The sequence below is a fragment of the Mauremys reevesii genome, linkage group 1 (assembly GCF_016161935.1).
Source record: "Mauremys reevesii isolate NIE-2019 linkage group 1, ASM1616193v1, whole genome shotgun sequence".
NCBI lineage: Eukaryota > Metazoa > Chordata > Testudines > Geoemydidae > Mauremys > Mauremys reevesii.
In genome coordinates, this window is record NC_052623.1 from 276034836 (window position 1) to 276054009 (window position 19174).

General features: G+C 43.2%; 1 protein-coding gene and 1 long non-coding RNA gene across 7 annotated transcripts in view; one reads left to right on the plus strand and one right to left on the minus strand.

The window, feature by feature from the left end:
- The window catches only part of ANKS1B (ankyrin repeat and sterile alpha motif domain containing 1B), a 753186-nt gene that overhangs the window by 362955 nt on the left and 371057 nt on the right, over positions 1-19174 (plus strand). The gene's annotated exons all lie outside the window — the stretch shown is intronic.
- Positions 17733-19047, minus strand: LOC120374767. Its single transcript, XR_005586233.1, has 3 exons — positions 19012-19047; positions 18309-18362; positions 17733-17955 (listed from the first exon to the last, which is right to left on the minus strand). It is a non-coding gene; the product is annotated as an uncharacterized LOC120374767 (long non-coding RNA).

The following is a 19174-nucleotide window of genomic DNA, read 5'->3' on the forward strand; positions in this document are numbered from 1 at the left end:
ATCACATAGCATTGATTGCAGTGGAATTAAGGAATCCCTTCCTCACCTACCTATAGAAGAAACTTACTCCAGGGATGGACTAGCAAGTAGCTGTGGCAACATCTTTTCGCAGTCACAAAATTCTCCCAGATAGTAACTCCCCTAACTTTACCAGAACCAACTGTGCATATATTAAGTGCACATATGCTGGTAAACGGAGGGGTCTTGTGATAATGCTCTGTGGATTGCACCAAAGATGATACTTGCATATAAAACAAAAAATTGTATTTGTAATATTTTGGCATTCAAATTGGAATAATGATTTCAATTTGCGTTGTTTTCCTATGTTTTTGTCTTTCTTCCTTTTTCCATTTTGTTTTTTAGTGTTTAATTTTTCTTTCTAGAATCCACCACCTTTCTTCTTTTCCACTATCCAGTTCCTTTAACAAAAAAATATATCTCCCTTTTCCCTCTTGTTTCTCTCCTGTTTTCTCCCACACCTTTCTTTTGTTCATTGTTGAGAACTCTTCCTTCTGTTCAGTCCCTACTTTCCTCTTTCTTATCTTGTCTCAAGCTCTTTCCTTCCCTTCATCTAATCCTCTTCTCTCTCCACTGCCTGCCCACAACCTTCAATCACTAATTGCAAACAAAACATCTCAGGCATCCATGCACACTCTCACTGGACCCAACTACACTCTCAGGGTGCATCTTCACTAAGAAAAAAAGGTTTGTTCTTGTGTTAGCTAACAGGAAGTAAAATCCTTGTAGACAAGGCAGTTTGTAGTTTTCACATGTGTTAGCAGATGAAGGTAAACTGTAGTCTAACTGGACCTGCTAACTCATGTGTAAACTAAAACTGCCTTATCTACACTAGGAGTTAGGTCCTGCTAGTTATCTAGGGTTAGGAACCCACCTTTTTTCTAGTGAAGAAAAGGCCTTAAGTTATGTCCTCATTGCAGGCTAATTACAAATTGGGCAATTTTGGGTAATCATCTCATAGTAGTCTCATAGGCACCGACGCTGTGAGTTCTCTGGGGCTGGAGCACCCACGGAAAAAAATTGGTGGGTGCTCAGCACCCACTGGCAGCTCCCCGTGACCCCACCCCCCTGCTCCAGCTCTCCTCCACCTCCACCTCCTCCGCAAGCGTGCCACCGCATCCTGCTTCTCCCCCCTCCCTCCCAGAACTTGTGCCACGAAACAGCTGATTTGCGGGGCAGGGAGGGAGGAGGAAGAGGGGGAATGTGGCACGCTGGGGGAAGAGGCGGGACCGGGGTGGGGATTTGGGGAAGGAATCCAATAGGGGCAGGGAGGGAGCAGAGTTAGGGCGGGGACTTTGGAGATGAGGTTGGAATGGGGGCAGGGATGGGGTGGAGTCGGGGCAGGGGGGCGCAGGCACTCACTGGCGCTGGAGAAAGTTGGCACCTATGAGTAGTCTAACTCACTAGTTAGTTCTGTCTAGTTCCTCATGCTGCTGTCACACCTATATCTGCACTGGTGATGTATCTGGGTCATGAGAGGCAGTACAAATATCTGGTTGCATATCTTGTGTTTCATAGTACTAGAACTCACTATCCTGCTCCATGTGTGCGTTTGTGGGACAACTTGTCTGCCCACTTTGGGGATTGTGAGAGGAAACAATCTAGGGCCAGGAAATGCATTGGGCATTTGGGTAAGACCTAAAGTGCTGTAGTGGTGTGCATTGTGTCCTAGTGCTGAAACTATAGATCCCACTATCATAAGATCTGGGACCAGCCACTGCTGACTTTCATGGAGGAAATGTTTCTTTGGCATGTTTCTGCAGAAGCTATTGCCAAGATACAGAGGTGGGTGTTTCCAATGCATGTTTTTGCCCAGAGAGGGCAGAGGTAGTGACTTGAAGTTACAAGCAGAAGCGCAACAACAATGGACTCTGGTGGCATATTCATGGATACCCACATAGGATGTGCTGTCCAAGTGCATCGTGCCAGGGTGATCTCGAGGTCTGGCCTGTTTTGACATGGAAAAGCTGATATGTTGTTCTCCCTGTAATGACACTGTCATTACTGGGATGTCTGTGAAAATTGTGATTTTAGGTGATCCAGCCTTATTTTCTGTTACCCTGGTTTGATGAAGTCTTATCCTGAATTGTACCCACTGGGCAGGAGGCAGTTCAACTATATGCTGAGAAGGTGCAAGATGGTGGTGGAATGTGCATTTGGCCACTGAAAGCAATGTGGCGCTGCTTATGGTTTTGTAGTGTATATAATCCCATTCATGGGATGGGGGCTTGTTGTGTACTTCCCACTATATGTGGTTTGGGAGTCTCTTAGAGACTATTGCCTTGTGCCTGCTGATGCTGGTGCAGGGTCTGTTACAGCAAAGGACATAAGAGATGCCTCCTGCGCTTACATTCCTGCACTGAATAGAGAGTACTCAAAGGATAATTAATGAGACTGGCACACTGGGGCTGTTGCCTTGAAATCAAATATAGTGTTTGAACATGAATTAAAGAAAGAAATATGGTTCATTTGGCATTTTCCTTTTTCTTTACTTACATCCATTGAAGGTAAACATATGTAGGCACTCCAGCTGCCCTAACACAGTTTAAAAATGTGGGGGGAGGAACAATTGCAAAACAAACCTCCCAGACATAACACAAAACCTTGATGCATCACAAATAATGAAACTGCACATCATCAGTGTATCTGTTCTATTACCCACATTGGAATGGGCATGGAGTGCAGCAGATACTGGTGATGCATTTCCATGGCTTATTGATTGCCTCAGTGACTGGCTCGCACAGCCATTGTTTCCATAGGTTAGAGGACATGGTAAAAGGGCTAAAACCTGTCCACATATTTTATAATATTCCAAATAATAATACAATGGCTGCACCCATCTTACTCAGCTGAGATGCTGTGTTTTCCTCTGGTTCTTCCATGAGGATCCCCTCAATACCTCTATGCTCTTCCTGGTCCGAACCTCTTAAAAGTCCCTGTGACTTGGGACTGAGGTCTTCTTCCAAGGGGTTGCTGTTTGGAGGGATGGATTCTGTATCCTTGAAGACATCTGGGTTTCGAACCCACTCCTGTACTCGTTCCACAAAGGAGTCCATGCTGTAGTCAGGCTCTATGCTCAGGGATCTGCTCAACATGCAGTCATCACCTCATAAAATGGGGAGCTCATCAAGGCAGCACTGGACTTGTGATTTTTATCCTTAGCTTTCTGGTAGCTCACCCTGATATTCTTAATCTTCTCCCTTCATTTTTGTCTGGTACAGTTGACCCCATGATCAGCTAGTGATTGTCAATGCTCATTGTTATACAGTTGAAGTGAAGGTTCCTCTTCAAGGATCCAAATCATGGGTTTTGCATGCTTCAGCCCAAAGATCACCCAAGATTTGGTGTCAGCCTCCAGCCAGGTGACTACATGCTGATACAGGGGCTTGTTAGCAGACAGTCTTTCAGATACCAAAGATAACCAAAGCAGCAGAAGTAGCATGGGACTGAAGACCCTAAGCAGAGGTAGATGAAGGTAGTTGACTTCTGGTCAGCACACAGATAGATGACAATACTGTACCCAAGTTTGGGCACACACAGGGCTTGTGAGAAGGGATTGGTGAACCATCATCTACTGATTGTTGTCATTGGTCATATATTTTCACTGCAGTTTCTTTGGGTTAACAAAATATTTGAGAAGCTAACTCAGGCTCTGCCCTATACCTCAGGGCATGGTGGCTGCCTTGTCACGTGGCACAACTATGGCATGACTGAGGGGTGTTGTATGAATGGGGAGTGCGTTAAGGAGAAAATTCCTGGTGGGAACATAGTTAAATTTCCAATGAAGACAAAGCCTCAGAGTCTACAAAGAGATCTACCCTATGCCTAGGGAAAGAAACCAACGCAAAATATCGCTAAGTATCCAGAAAGCCTTGGTGGTTCTCCAAAAAACATGTTTTTAAAAGAACCAGATACCTGGTTTTGCAAAAGTAGTTTAGCTGCTACAAAACCTTTCTATGACTTTTTATAATTTTCCCCATGATTCCCAAGAGCTGTGATATTGACAATGTTATCATGACTCATCCACAAAATTGTCCATGACAAATCCACAGCCTGAATTTATAGCAGATGAAATAAAAGGGAATACTGAAAATAATGCCATTATAATTTGAAAAGAAAAAGTTGCATAATAGCATAATTAAACATGTTCAAGGTACACAGTGAAACTAATGACCCCATGCAATGCAGACACAGGCGGAGATTGAGAATTAAACAGGTATTTGAAAGCCTTGGTTTGCCCCAGACAATGATTTACAACAGATGTGGGAGATGATGGAGGAGAGTGGCTGAAAGAGTCAGTGACAGCTAATTTCAATTTTTGTTAATCAAATGAGTTACTTAGCAGGAGATATAAGTGTAATAGTGCTAAAAGTATGTGCAAAGTATACAAGTTTTGCTTGAATGCGGCCTAGTATATGGATAAAGTTCTTGATTTATCCCTTGCTTAGATGAGAGCCAGAAATGTGTATGGATGGTTAGGAATAGGAATTTAGAATCCTTTAAGAGTCTTCCTTAAATGCTATTTTTGAGTTCTTCCACTTTCAGCTTCTTATATATGATATCCTATGCCTGGAATGCCGTCTTGATTCTGATGCACCAAACAACTTCAGTTTCAAATCCTTCTTTATAATCCTCTTGCTTTGCAAATTCTTCCAACATTTCTCTTTAATAACATCTGCTTTGTAGAATTGATATCTGGTGTATCATAGAAATGTAAGTTACATTGTAAGCCCCTTCATGTAAGTGTCTTTAGTACACTTTTGAAGAGCCATGTAAACTTTGAAGTAGAATGACCTAATATGAAAGAAAAAAACTGTAAGTCAGAAGACAGTGATTGTGTTCCTGACCCTGCTACTAACCTGCTGTATGACCTTTAGTCTTAGCCTCTGTGTGCAGGAAAACAATATTTAATCACCTTTGGAATGTTCTTCAGAGGATTCTTTATATTGCAAAGGTGCTATAAAAGGACAAAGTATTATTTGTTATGTAAATAATGTGTTGTACATAAGTGGCATTAGCAGAAATACCACCTTTATTAAATCTTATAACTTGTTAATAAAGTAAGGTCAGGCCTTCTCAGAATTTGAGTGATTTCCCCCCCCCCCCCCAATTTTTTTTTTTAAATAAGGTCCTCCAGGAAGTTGATATTCAATATATCCTCATCTTTCCTGTGAGTCAACAGTAAACTAAGGTCACAAAGTGGTTATGAGCCACTGTGCTGTTGAAGGTGCCATGGTTCAAATTTCAATGACCTCTTCTAAGCCACGCTTATGTTTCAATGAATTAAGCCCAAATTAAGGCTAAGGATGTAGTTTCATTTCAAATCTGCAAAAGGTTTTTAATTTAAATGAACAATTTGTAACAAGTATGTCCGTCATCTTTTGGCTGAGTGGTATGCTACATTGGCTCCATGCTCTCAGAAGCTTGATCATTATTCCTTAAGTCTTATAAGGTCATCTTTGTTGAGATGTTTGCTATATCCTCCCACAATGCTATTAAACAGCTGATTTTAGCAGTTAGAGTGATCTAGATTTGTATGGCTCCTAACTTCAGATTCCATTGAAGAATTAGTATGTTTTCTGATAGGTGAAACCTGTCTGAGAGGACATTTCTTGTCAATATTTGAGTGACCTGTATCTGAGCAAGAATTGCCCTCTCAGTCTTCTCTTAAGAGTGCAAGAGTGGTCTCAGGGATTTATCAAAGACTGCCCCCAAATTTACTCATTAGAAAAGAATCAACTCACTCATATCTGGTTAATTACAAACCTCAGGTTAGACCATAGCACCATAACATTCTGAGTCTCTGGCAAGACCACCGCCATAATGGTTTATAAACACCTTGGGAGCTCAGCATATTTGAAAAACAGTTCATCTCCCACTACAGCCACAGTATTTCTAGGCAGCAAGAGAGACCCTCAGAAATAAGGCATCAGGTCTGGGAACTTTGAATCATAGAATCACAGAATATTAGGGTTGGAAGAGACCTCAGGAGGTCATCTAGTCCAACCCCCTGCTCAAACCAGGACCAACCCCAACTAAATCATCCCAGCCAGGGCTTTGTCAAGCTGGGCCTTAAAAACCTCTAAGGATGGAGATTCCACCACCTGCCTAAGTAACCCATTCCAGTGCTTCACCACTCTCCTAGTGAAATAGTTTTTCCTAATATCCAACCTAGGCCTCCCTCACTGCAACCTGAGACCATTGTTCCTTGTTCTGTCATGTGCCATCACTGAGAACAGCTGAGCTCCATCCTCTTTGGAACCCTCCTTTAGGTAGTTGAATGCTGCTATCAAATCCCCCCTCACTCTTCTCTTCTGCAGAATAACCCCAGTTCACTCAGCCTCTCCTTGTAAGTCATGTGCCCCAGCCCACTAATCGTTGCCCTCTGCTGGACTCTCTCCAATTTGTCCACGTCCTTTCTGTAGTGGGGGGCCCAAAACTGTAAGGAATAATCCAGATGTGGCCTCACCAGTGCCAAATAGAGGGGAATATTCACTTTTCTCAATCTGCTGGCAATGCTCCTACTAATGCAGTCCAATATGCCATTAGCCTTCTTGGCAACAAAGACACACTGTTGACTCATATCCAGCTTCTCATCGACTGTAATCCCCAGGTCCTTTTCTACAGAACTTTTGCTTAGCTAGTCGGTCCCCAGCCTGTAGCAGTGCATGGGATTCTTTCATCCTAAGTGCAGGACTCTGCACTTGTCCTTGTTGAACCTCATCAGATTTCTTTTGGCCCAATCCTCCAATTTGTCTAGCTCACTCTGGACCCTGTCCCTACCCTCCAGTGCTTCTACCTCTCCCCCCAGCTTAGTGTCATCTGCGAACTTGCTGAGGGTGCAATCCATCACATCATCCATATCATTAATAAAGATGTTGAATAAAACTGACCCCAGGACCGACCGGCTTGATACCGGCTGCCAACTAGACATCGAGCCATTGATCACTACCTGTTGAGCCTGACAATCTAGCCAGCTTTCTATCCACCTTATAGTCCATTCATCCAATCCATACTTTTCTAACTTACTGGCAAGAATACTGTGGGAGACCGTATCAAAAACTTTGCCAAAGTCAAGATATATCACATCCACTGCTTTCCCCATATCCACAGAGACAGTTATCTCATCATAGAAGGCAATCAGAGTCCATCCTACTGTCATTTGGGATGGAATTTAAGGGCCATTCTTGGGTCCAGAAGGTCTCCATGCCACCTCCTTCCAAGAAGGCTAAACCTTCCTATGACCCTGTTCCTGATGCTCCAGTTGATTCTTCATCTCCCTTGACAACTTCTTATCATGGGGACCCACCCTATCGTTATGGTGCATGAAATTGGCTAAATTCTGCAGCCAGCTTGAATATAGTCTCCAACTTCTGCATTTGCCATTGGATGCCCATCTGATTCAGGAAGACATACCTCTCCTCAACTTCATGCTTCTCTAAGGAAGCTGGGCAGACTAGATAATCATAATGGTTCCTTCTGGCCTTAAAATCTATTAATCTAAATGATTAGATATTGAGCTTTTTTTTAGACATCTTGCTATTTATTTGGTATCTTAGAGTTCCAGCAAAAGAGCAGATTGGCTGTTCCCCTGAATCTCCTTTCACCAGCTGGGAACCTTTAGCTAATGCCTGCCTTTATCCTGCTCACATCCAAATATGTGGAGAGACTTAACCAGGTCCACTATGATGATCTGATAAATGTTTATGCTCGCTCCAAGTCAGGCTTTCTGGTTGTTAAGGTAATTTAATGAGTAGTGAAACCACTAAAGGGTTAATTCTTCACCCTCAACAAGGATTTTAGGGAGAAAATTATATATCTCTGCCACACTTCAAATGAGACTTGCGAAATTATCAGCAAGAACTGATGTACAGTTTCTTGTCCTGGGACAGACAGCTTTTGTTACTGAACCAGCTTCCAGAATTGACAAAAAGACATGACAACAAGCATTTGAATTCTATGGGTTTAGTTTACACTAACATTTGTCTTTACATTTTCCGCCACTGTACTACCACTGGTGCAGCTCCACCAAAAATAGCAAACAGCAGGAACTCTACTTGTGGACAGGCCACTAGGATTCTAACCACTATCATTCAGACTTGGGTTTGGGTTTGAGGGACGTGGTGGCTAAAATGTGGGCTGGTGATTTACATTAATGTTGACACCATTGCTAAAATCAGTAGCGCTAAATCACTGGAAATGCAAGGTGGAAAACTTGAAGAAAAATGCTATGGAAAATACAACATTAGTGGGTTTTAAATAATATTGTGATCTGTATATCATGGAGGTTACTATTAAAAACAAAATGTAAATACTTTTGCGATATTTCTTTGCAACATTGTTTAAAATCCTCTTTGAAAGTCATGTATTTAATTTCTTGGTGACTGATCTTGTTTTGCTTTCTCTAATTAGGGTGACCAAACATCCCGTTTTCAGAGGGACAGTCTCATTTAAGCCCTCCTGCCATTGTCACAACTTTTTCTTAATAACGGGCAAATTGTCCCATATTTTCTGTCTTCCCCTCATCAGTACTAGCGAGTCCTGCTGCTGGCCAGATCCCTGCTCACCAGCTGCCTGCCGACCAGCAGAGAGTGGGGGGGTCCAGTGTAAGACAATGGGGGTGGGTGTCTAAAGCTGGTGGCAGGACAAAGATGCAATGCATAGGGTTGGGCACTTCCCCTGCTCATCCGTCAGCACAGCCCTCTGTCCCATTTCTGAATGGTGCTGGCTGCGAGCTGCGGCAGCTGGTGAGTATGGGCAGGTGCCAGGTGGCAGCCAGTTACGTGTCGCCTCTGCTGCCCACCCATCCGCCTTTTACATGCTCTCTCTCTCGCTGTCTTCTCCCTGTTTTGCCCCTTCATCACCCTAGCCCTACTGCTTCTCCATATCCCCCCAGTGGGATTCATCCCACTCCTAGTGCTGTGGGGAGAACCAGCCCCTGGTCGGAGTGCGCAGCTCACCCTCATCCTGGCCAGCAGGCTCCTTCCTTCCCCCCCTGCCTCTAGCTGAGCTGGCATCCTGGGAAAGCCCAAAACCATCCGGCCCAGGATGCTGGCCAAGAGGAGCCGAGCCCTTCATGTGCCAAAGCCCCGCACAGCACTGGCACAGGGAAGCTTCTCCGCGCCCCTCAGCTAAACTCTGGAGTGGCAGTCGGGAAGTGATTTCCAGCCTGTTCGCACCCCGACCCTGCAGGCTCTACAGCAGCTCCCCGGACAGGAGCTTAGCACCTCTTCACACACAACCATGCCCTGGGTCCTGTCCCCAGGGAGTGCGGGACTGCTTCATCCCCTAGGTACCCTCCCTTGCTGAGCCACCTCTCTGGATGGATTTTCTGAAGCCCCTGCAGTCAGGTTCCCTGGGCCCTGGAGCACAATGCATCCTTAGGGCTTAACACCTTCCTGCCTGCACTGTAGCCGGGGAACAGGAGGCAGCTGGGTTATGTCGGTGACCAGCAGCAGCCTGGAGGTGTTAGCTGCCTTTTGACACTGTGTGGGCAGGAAGGGACAAGCTGCTTCCAGCCACAGGGGAACATGCAGGGGCATGGGGTGGGGAAGAGATGAGCTTTGCAAAGACACAGGCCAGTGTTGTGTATTTGGTTGTCATGGGTTTTGTTACTATGGCAACTGAGTTAGACTATTAAGGGATAGCTCAGCCGGTTTCAACCGGCTGAGTGAGCTCTCTGTCTGTGTAAATAAAATGGAGGTTTTGGTTAGCTGTCTGCTCTCTGGCCTCAAGTGATTGCTTCCTACACCGGCTGCCCCAAGGATACTACACTGGCGACGAGGATGGGATCCTGGTGCTGCTCCAGTAACAGAAGGAAGTAGAAGTCAAGGTAAAGACCAAACAAAGAAAAAAAGCTGCTTGTTGCACTGACTGTGAAAGTGAAACTAAAAATCATGGCTACTCTGACCAGGCCCCTGGAGCCTTTTGATGAGAATACAGAGCAGTGGCATGTGTATACTGAGCGTTTTGAGCTTTTTGGTATTGCAAATGACATTACAGAAGCGAAGAAAGGTGCCAATATTCTTAACTGTGGTAGGGGCTAAAACCTACTCTCTGCTACGCAGCTTACTACACCCTGTTAAGCCTGAGACTAAATCTTACAGTGACATTGTGGAAATCCTGGGGTCTCATTTCTCCCCAAAACCACTGGTAATTGCTGAAAGATATAGGTTCCACAAAAGAGACCAAAAGGAAGATGAAACAGTTGTACAATTTGTAGCCATTTAAAAAAAGCTAGCAGAACACTGTGAATTTAAAGAGATGTTAAATGATGCCCTGCGTGACAGGTTAGTGTGTGGCCTCTGCAGTGAAGCTATACGGAAGCGCCTACTGACAGAGGCTCAGCTTACATTACAGAAGGCTGTTGATATTGCTGTCTCCATGGAACTGGCTACAAGGGAGGCACAATACATCGGTGCATCCCCTAGGGTGCAAAAAGTGTCACAAGAACTGACCCACAAAACGGTGCAGAGTCAAGAATGTTACCGCTGTGGTAAACTGGGTCACCAGGCATCAGAATGCTGGTGTAAGGACCTGGTGTGTCGACACTGTGGCAAAAAGGGACACATTGAGTATGCCTGTAAACAAAAGAAAAAGAGGCCTGTGGTCTGGCCGACAAAAAGAGGAACCTTGCATACCCTAGAGCAGACCCAGGATGATCAAGGTGACACCTCCTCACAAGAGGAAGTGCCACTGCATGTTTTGTCTTTGGCAGCGGGCTCACATGAATACTGGGTAACCCCTTATTGGAGGGCAAACCTATACGCATGGAACTAGACACCGGTGCAGCTGTCTCGCTGGTTCCGGAGACTGTGTATAAGGAAAAGCTACAGCATCTTCCGCTTAAGGCAACAAAAACTGTTCTGAAGACGTATACAGGTGAAGCTGTGCCCATGTTGGGCACTATTGATGTTAAGGTGGAGCTCAATGGACAGGCGGCTAAATTGCCACTGTTTGTGGTGAGAGGTGACTACCCAGCCTTAATGGGTAGGTCTTGGCTTGGGAAGATTCAGCTGAACTGGGCAGAAGTGCACCGGATGACTAAAGAAGAAACCAGTCTAAACCCTATACTAAGGAAACATGCTGCTGTTTTGGAGATGATTTGGGAAGTATGAAGGGAATCACTGTGACATTGAACATTAAACCTGGCAGTCCACCAAAATATCTGAAAGCCCGAACTGTGCCATATGCCATCAGGCCAAAAGTTGAAGCAGACCTGGAGCGCCTGGTCACCAATGGAGTCCTAATACCAGTTACCCATAGCTCATGGGCCACTCCTATCATTCCAATAGTGAAGAAAGATGGCTCTCACCGGATTTGCGGTGATTTTAAAGTCACTGTCAACCCAGTGTTGTGTGCAGAGCAATACCCGCTTCCCCGCATCGATGACCTCTTCGCAGGCCTGGCTGGGGGACAAAAGTTCAGTAAGATTGATCTGAGTCAAGCATATTTACAGATGCACGTCGATGAAAAGTCCCAAGAGCTGTTGACTATTGTGACTCATAAGGGGCTTTATCGATACTGTCGCCTACCCTTCGGAATCACATCAGCTCCCGCCCTGTTCCAGAGGGCTATGGACCAGATCTTGTGTGGCTTGTCAGGAGTTCAGTGCTATCTGGATGATATCCTGGTCACTGGAAGAAATGAAGAGGATCACTTAAAGAATTTAGAGGCTACCCTACAAAGACTGGAAGAGTATGGCCTACGAGTTCGCAAAGACAAGTGTGAATTCTTCAAGCCCTCTGTTGAATATTTGGGACACATCATCGATTCTGCAAGTCTTCATAAGGCCCCTGCAAAAGTTAAAGCTATTGTGGAGGCTCCCCCACCTCGAAATGTAAGCCAGCTACGCTCATTTCTAGGACTACTGAACTATTATGGAAAGTTCATCTCACAGTTAGCCACACTGCTAAAACCACTTCATGAGCTCCTTGGGCAGAACAAGGCCTGGAAGTGGACTGAAGCCTGTGATGTTGCATTTAACAAAGCTAAGGATGCATTGTTAAATTCTGAAGTTCTAACGCACTTTGATCCATCCTTACCCCTGCAATTGGCCTGCGATGCTTCCTTATGGAGTGGGAGCGGTCGTGTCACACATTATGCCTTCGGGAGAAGAAAGACCTATTGCTTTTGCTTCACGCACTCTAAGCAAAGCAGAAACTAACTACGCCCAAATCGAACGTGAGGCATTAGGAATTGTTTTGGAATTAGGAAGTTTCATCAGTACCTGTTTGGGCGAAAGTTTACTCTTCTTACAGACCATCGACCTCTGACATCAATTTTTGGACCCTACACAGGCATTCCGCCATTAGCTGCTAGTCGTATGCAATGTTGGGCATTGATACTTTCTGCACACACATATGAAATCAAATATCGGAAATCCACTCTGCATGGCAATGCAGATGGCCTCTCAAGGTTGCCTTTACCGGTCAAACATCAAGATAGTGCCCAAAAGGAAATCTTCTACTTTGAACAGGTAGAGAATACACCCATCACTGCTGCTCAGATAAAGAAGGCAACCCGCGTTGACCCAGTATTATCCCAAGTTATGGACCTGGTGATGCATGGAAAATCTCGACAAACCTCTCCGGTCTCACCTGACCTTGTTCCCTACATGTCCAGGCGGACGGAGTTATCGGTCCAATCTGGTTGTTTGTTGTGGGGGAGGCGTGTCATTATTCCACCACCCCTGAGATCACAGATGTTAGAACAGCTACATTCCGGTCACTGTGGAATAGTGCGCATGAAGGAAATTGCACGAAGCTATTTTTGGTGGCCTAGATTGGACAGTGCTATTGAAGAGAAGGCAAAAGCTTGTATGTCATGTCAGGGTGTAAGAAATGCACCCCAGTGGGCACCCCTACACCCATGGGACTGGCCTGAAAACCCGTGGCAACGTATTCACATTGACTTTGCTGGCCCCCTTGAAGGAAGCATGTTCTTGGTGGCAGTAGATGCCCATTCTAAATGGCCAGAAGTCTCTATAATGCAGTCCACTACTGCAGAGAGTACTATCCAAAAACTACGAGGACTCTTTAGTCGTTTTGGTCTGCCAGAACAACTTGTGAGCGACAACGGACCACAGTTCGTCTCTCACGAGTTTCAAAATTTTATGAAGGCAAATGGGATACACCACATCACATCAGCACCATATCATCCGTCCACCAACGGATTAGCTGAAAGATTTGTGCAGACAATGAAAAACGCTTTGAAATCAGCAAAGGGACAACACTCCATTCAAAAGCGTCTGCATACCTTCTTACTTTCCTATAGAAACACACCTCATGCTACGACCCAGGCTTCCCCAGCCTTTCTAATGATGGGACGACAGCTGCGCACTTGCTTGGATCTGCTGAAACCTTCTGAACCCAGACAAACTGTGCAACATCAGCAGCAATATCAAGTCATCAGACGGGCACCCAGAGCAAAAGACCGAACCTTTAGCCCAGGGCAGCCAGTTTTGGCTCGGAATTATACTTCCAGAGCTAAATGGGTCCCGGCCACAGTCATCACTCAAACAGGACCTGTTTCCTATACAGTCCGGACTGCAGAGAATCTTACCTGGCGGCGACATGTAGATCAGCTGTTGCCAGGTCATGCCAGTCTTCAGGACCCATCTGCAGTTGAGGGGTCTGACTTCACCCCTCCTGGTGAGACACCGAATCATGAGTCACCTGTTCCTGACTGTTCTCCTCCATTACTGCCGGCAGCTGAGATACCCCTTTGCCCAGCACGAGCTGATACCACCTCCTCACCTATTCGTGCTGCGGACCCTGAGCCCCTAGTACTTTCGGGTGCAACAACACCAGAAGTTCGCCGTAATCCACCTAGAGACAGAAGGCCTCCTCATTGGCTGGATCTGTAGTTAGGGCGAACCCACGGTTATGGGACAAAATAATCCCCAGGGTTTAGCCGGGAATGGAGGCAGTCTACCCTCCTTCTCTAGTTTAGTGTGTGTTTTATTTAGGGGATGTTCTTATTAGGGGGGGAGGAATATGTTGTGTATTTGGTTGTCATGGGTTTTGTTACTATGGCAACTGAGTTAGACTATTAAGGGATAGCTCAGCTGGTTTCAACCGGCTGAGTGAGCTCTCTGTCTCTGTAAATAAAATGGAGGTTTTGGTTAGCTGTCTGCTCTCTGGCCTCAAGTGATTGCTTCCTACACCGGCTGCCCCAAGGATACTACAGCCAGGTCATCCTCCCCCGCCACACTCCTCCTCCCCTGCAGCTGGAAGCAGCTCTCATCCCTTCCCTCCCACACAGTGCCAAAAGGCTGCTGCTGGCCACATTCTGGTGTGAACCCTGGAAGAAATCTGGAGGGGGGTGGTGCATGTGACCCTGCATGACCTCCCACATGTTGCCTCAGGAAGACGTGATGCCTGGTACCAGGAGAGGCAGGTGGAGAGCGCTGGGTAGGGAGGGTCGGGTCAGTCAGTCACCCTCCGTGTGTGTGTGTGTGTCTGTGTGTGTGTGTGTGTGTGTGTGTTTCACTCCTTCCCATGTGAACCCTAAAGCCTTAAAGATAAGAAGGTAAATAAAAAGAACCCAAGTACACAGTATTTTTTTTTAACGGGCTCAGTCAGCTTGATGTTAATTTGAATGTTTGTACTGCATAGTTCTGATTAATTGCCACTGAACTCACTTGAATATGAGTAATTTTACCAAGTGTCCCAAATTCAGCATAGGGAAATATGGTCACCCTATCTCGAATACTACATAGTCTGAAATGTATTCATAGTAGCTTGATAGTAATATTAAATATTACGTATTTTCCGTTATGCCAGATACTAATCTGAAAGAATAACAAACAACAACATGGGTTTAAAATTAGGGATGTGTGAACTGATTTGGATACAATCAAAATATACCACAACCTCAAACCTTCTCCCATCATCATTATTATTATTATTATTTATTACTTTTTTCGGTAGTGGAGGCAGGCCCCAGTCAAAGTTTACATTCTATTGTGCTGGGTTCCTTACAAACATTTTAAAAATATCTTTTGCACCTGAGTGTGTAAAATATTAAAAACTCAAATCAAACCTAAACCCAACCTACTTTGTGGTTTAAAAACTTCAGCTACTTCTCCCTATTGTGTTTTTTGTTTGTTTGGTTTGATTGGTTTGTTTTTAAATTTTTCATCACATCTTTGTAATTCTAAGTCCTCGCTTGGAGCAATAGTGTCAAAATAGCACAAGATGGTGGTTCTTACAGTGTTTCTGGCCTGAATGGAAATGAAATAGACTGGAGATCTCATGTAGAACCCTCCCCTTGTGGACTCTGCAACCCATAACTGCAGAACTAGGAGTATCAACATTTACCAATAGTTAACTCTTAGCGTATCCCTAAGGACAGGGAATAACTATGATATCTCTGATGCTGTTTGGTCAATATTAACATTGTAATGGTGACCACTGTGTGCATGTTTAATCTTAGTGGAGCCAGTGGGAGCTGCATTTGTATATCAGAGGGGTAGAGTTGGACCCCAAGTTTGGATTAATGGTGAACATGGAAATGACCAAGTTATATTGAGTCTTTCTTTGCAAGTAGTAAAAATGTTAACATACAACATTTGAATTGAATGGTATTGGAATAAGACAAATTACGTTTTAGTAGAAAAACCTTTAGAAGCAGTTGCATTGTTTGTGCTTTGATGCACGGACCTGTCTTGTGTTGTGTTTTTTGATGTGCCTAGTACACATCTGGGTTCTGTAAAAATAATAAATAATAATGAAAGCTCAGAACTGAGTAGAAATATTTAGATGCCATTTACAAATGTATGATATGCCTGCTTTTTCTTTATGCTGCCAAAATTTCTTTTAATCAATCTTTAAAATAAAGTTCATTTCCTCATGAAAGCATGTGACATGTTCACCCCATAAAACACAGACTGCTAAATTGATATTTTTATATATGTGACTCTCATTAGAAAGTTTTCATTGGCACACAAAAGACTTATTTATGAATTACTGTTATTACATAGAACCACTGGAGAGAGGTACATTAAAGACCTCTAAATAACTATTGCATAGCTGGTTTAATCCTTTTTACAATGTCATCAGACTCAAATGTTCTATTTTTTTCAAATGTCATAGTCTGAACTAGTGATTTTGAATATAATAAATATGCTGTTAACCCAGTCAGTGTTATATGTAAAAGCCCTTAGGGATTTAGTATTGGATTCTCCTCTGAAAGGTCATTTGTTTCTTCAGCATCCTTGGGATTACGTTGACTGGGTGATATAGGTGATATACAAAAGAGGCCAAAATTAGGTAATTTCTTAACACTGCCATTATAGTATTACTCAGTTAATGTTTGATATTTGGAAATGCTTTTGTCTATTCAGAAATAGTTCTGTGTTTCTAGTAAGCAAATAAAAAAGCAACTGCATAATGCCACTTTAAATTATCTATGTAAATATAACAGATTGCACTTTTGTGTCTGAAATACAACTTTAACAGCACAGCTTGTTTCATAATCAACATACCGTGATGTGTGCAAGAATACAGACGGCATCTTACCTCCACTTGTTTTGTAAAGTGCTTTGAGTTCTATACATGGAAAGAGTTTATTTATGTTAGACAACTGCCATTTTCGTAGGGTGAAAATTGTTGGTATCTTTCATGCACCAGAATGCATCAGAGACTTTATAAACAGCCGCTCCCATCTCCTAACCATGCAAAAACAGAATGGGAATAGAGTCCAAACTAGATACTTAGTCCAGCCAGGTCAAGGTTGATGTACCGTGACTTTTGTCTCCAAGGTTGTCAATCCTGCACTGTGGTTGATTAAGTACTTACATGGAAAAAAGAACTTCTGGTTTGCCATAGTGAGGAGTACAGAGAGAGTTCCTGGCTGGTATATTGATGAGTTATAGGTTGGAGAGAGGTACATCTGGCTGCAGGCTCAGAAAATAACCTTATTCTCTAGAAGCCTTGAAAGATGCTGTGAGATGTTGATTCTTTGCTTTAGGGAGGGAGAGGAGAGCTGCCTCATTCCATCCTCAGATGTGGAAGTGATGCTGAGTGCTCTCTGGCTTCTCTTGAGAAAATATTGCTGCAGGTAATTTCTTGTAGGCTTAATTTGCACATCCATCTATTGGGTTAACAAAATCCATATTTGCATGCTCCAACAGCCATTTAAGGTGCTCATACTAGTGTAATTGCTTAAGCATTTAGATATTTAGAGGTATATGTACATGTTTTCACATGCAAGGATGTCATGTTTACAGAGCAAGCTGCATCTTACACCCCTTTTCACAGTTTGAAATGTATCCCTCAGCTGACAGACTTCGCTTCCCTCATCTTTCTCCAAGATGGAACCCCACAGTTCAACCACTGTGGGACTGGATTTCTGGGCTGCAGCCCCCCTGTTTACCAGTCATGTTAATACAGTGGCCCTAACTGTATTTGGCACTTGCAGGAAACTTCTCTCGGGAGCCTGTAACTCCAAACCAAAACTACTGGGTAACTCCAAACAATTTTTTCAAACAGAAAAACAGAAGATTGTTTATTCATCATAGCAAATAGAGAGAAGGTTAAAACACTGCAAGCCAATATGTGTCTGGTCTCACCTAAATGTTATCCTTTTCTTGCAAGTTTTGGAGTTTTGGTAAACTTCATTTAGTCCAGCTACCTCCATCTGTGGGCTGAGAAAGGCAAATGTTTCTCTCTCTCCCTCTTGCTGAACAGCTGCTGCCTGATCACCACCATTCCTCTTACTCTCCAGGCAGGAGTTACTAACAGCTCAGTATTCATTTGATTTTAGGCTCAGGCCTTGGAAAAATAGCCTTTTCACCTGGAAAGAGACAGGCAGGTAGGCATGTCCCAATTAATAGTTCCCTCATTGTTCTCTTATAAACCCTTGGTATTTTCTCTGTCATTGTTTCATGTCCTGTTTGTTTCCTCTTAATAGCCTCCTTGGATTCCATGCAGTCTGGCAAAATAATATCAAAGAAGTAAACTTAGGTACAGATAATATTCATATGATATAATAGATATCTATCTTGTTCTCCACAAATGGCTGTATGCACAAATTTGTATTAGTTCATTTTACAGTGGATGCCTATATATTAAGATTAAATTCTCAAGGTTCAAACACATGCAGAATACTTAGAATCACAGTTTTATAGGTTTGTTAGTTTTGCATAGAGCTATCAAAAATGTAAAACATTTTTGTGAAAACTTGTCATTTCAGTTCCATTGATTTTGAAAAGCTTTTTTCATTCATTTAAAAATTTTGATTATAGAAATTTCAGGCACTTTTTCCTCCACTTCTACCATCCCTACCTTCTTTTTTCTTTATTTCTCTTTTCCTCAATTTTTTCTTTTTTCCATTTGCCACTGAAAAGGGGAGATGGGGCAAGGGAGCGGAAAGAAAAATGATAAATTTAGAAAACTGCTATTTTTTCCAGTTTTATCCAGAAATTGATTTATTTTAAAAAAACATCATTTTTTTCAAAAACACTTTTAATTTTTCTTAAAAGGCCATTAAAAAAACTAAATGGAAAAATTTCAGCCAGCACTAGTTATGTATTGGTGCCCATCACTGTGGTATCTGATGAAAAAGTAACTTTTGTGAAAGATCTCAGGAAACTGAGATCATATGATTTCCAATTTGTTCCAAGTGAAGAAAATGCTAAATAAAACAACTATAATATTTTTCTGCAATTATTTGTTAAGTATGATTGATTCAATAAACTTCTGCCACATGCTCAATCTCTCCTACACGTTTGGTAGGTTAGAGCAATTTGTCAGAGCTAGCAGTTCATGTTTGGTTCAAAAAAAGCATTGGAACAGTTAGTCTAATTTCAAAGCAGAATGATCCCAAATCACTGCAGCAACAATAGGTTATAAAATCTGCAGTAAAGGGTCAGTTTAACCTAGCTATAGGTGTAGAGAGTTATTTTTTTCACAGTTATTTGAACAATCCATTCAAAATTAAATTTTAAATAAGCTGTTTGAATCCTGAAGTAATGGACAGATTTAATACCTTAATGGATTTCATCAACCAGCTGCAGGCTCAGCTTCAAACATTGATAAGAGTTTGTCTCAGACCTCTGGGTCATATGGCCTCTTGTACTAATATCAAACAGCATGCCAGATTTCACCTTTTTTCTTTGCAAAGGTGGTTGAAATCTGTGTATCTGCCAAAC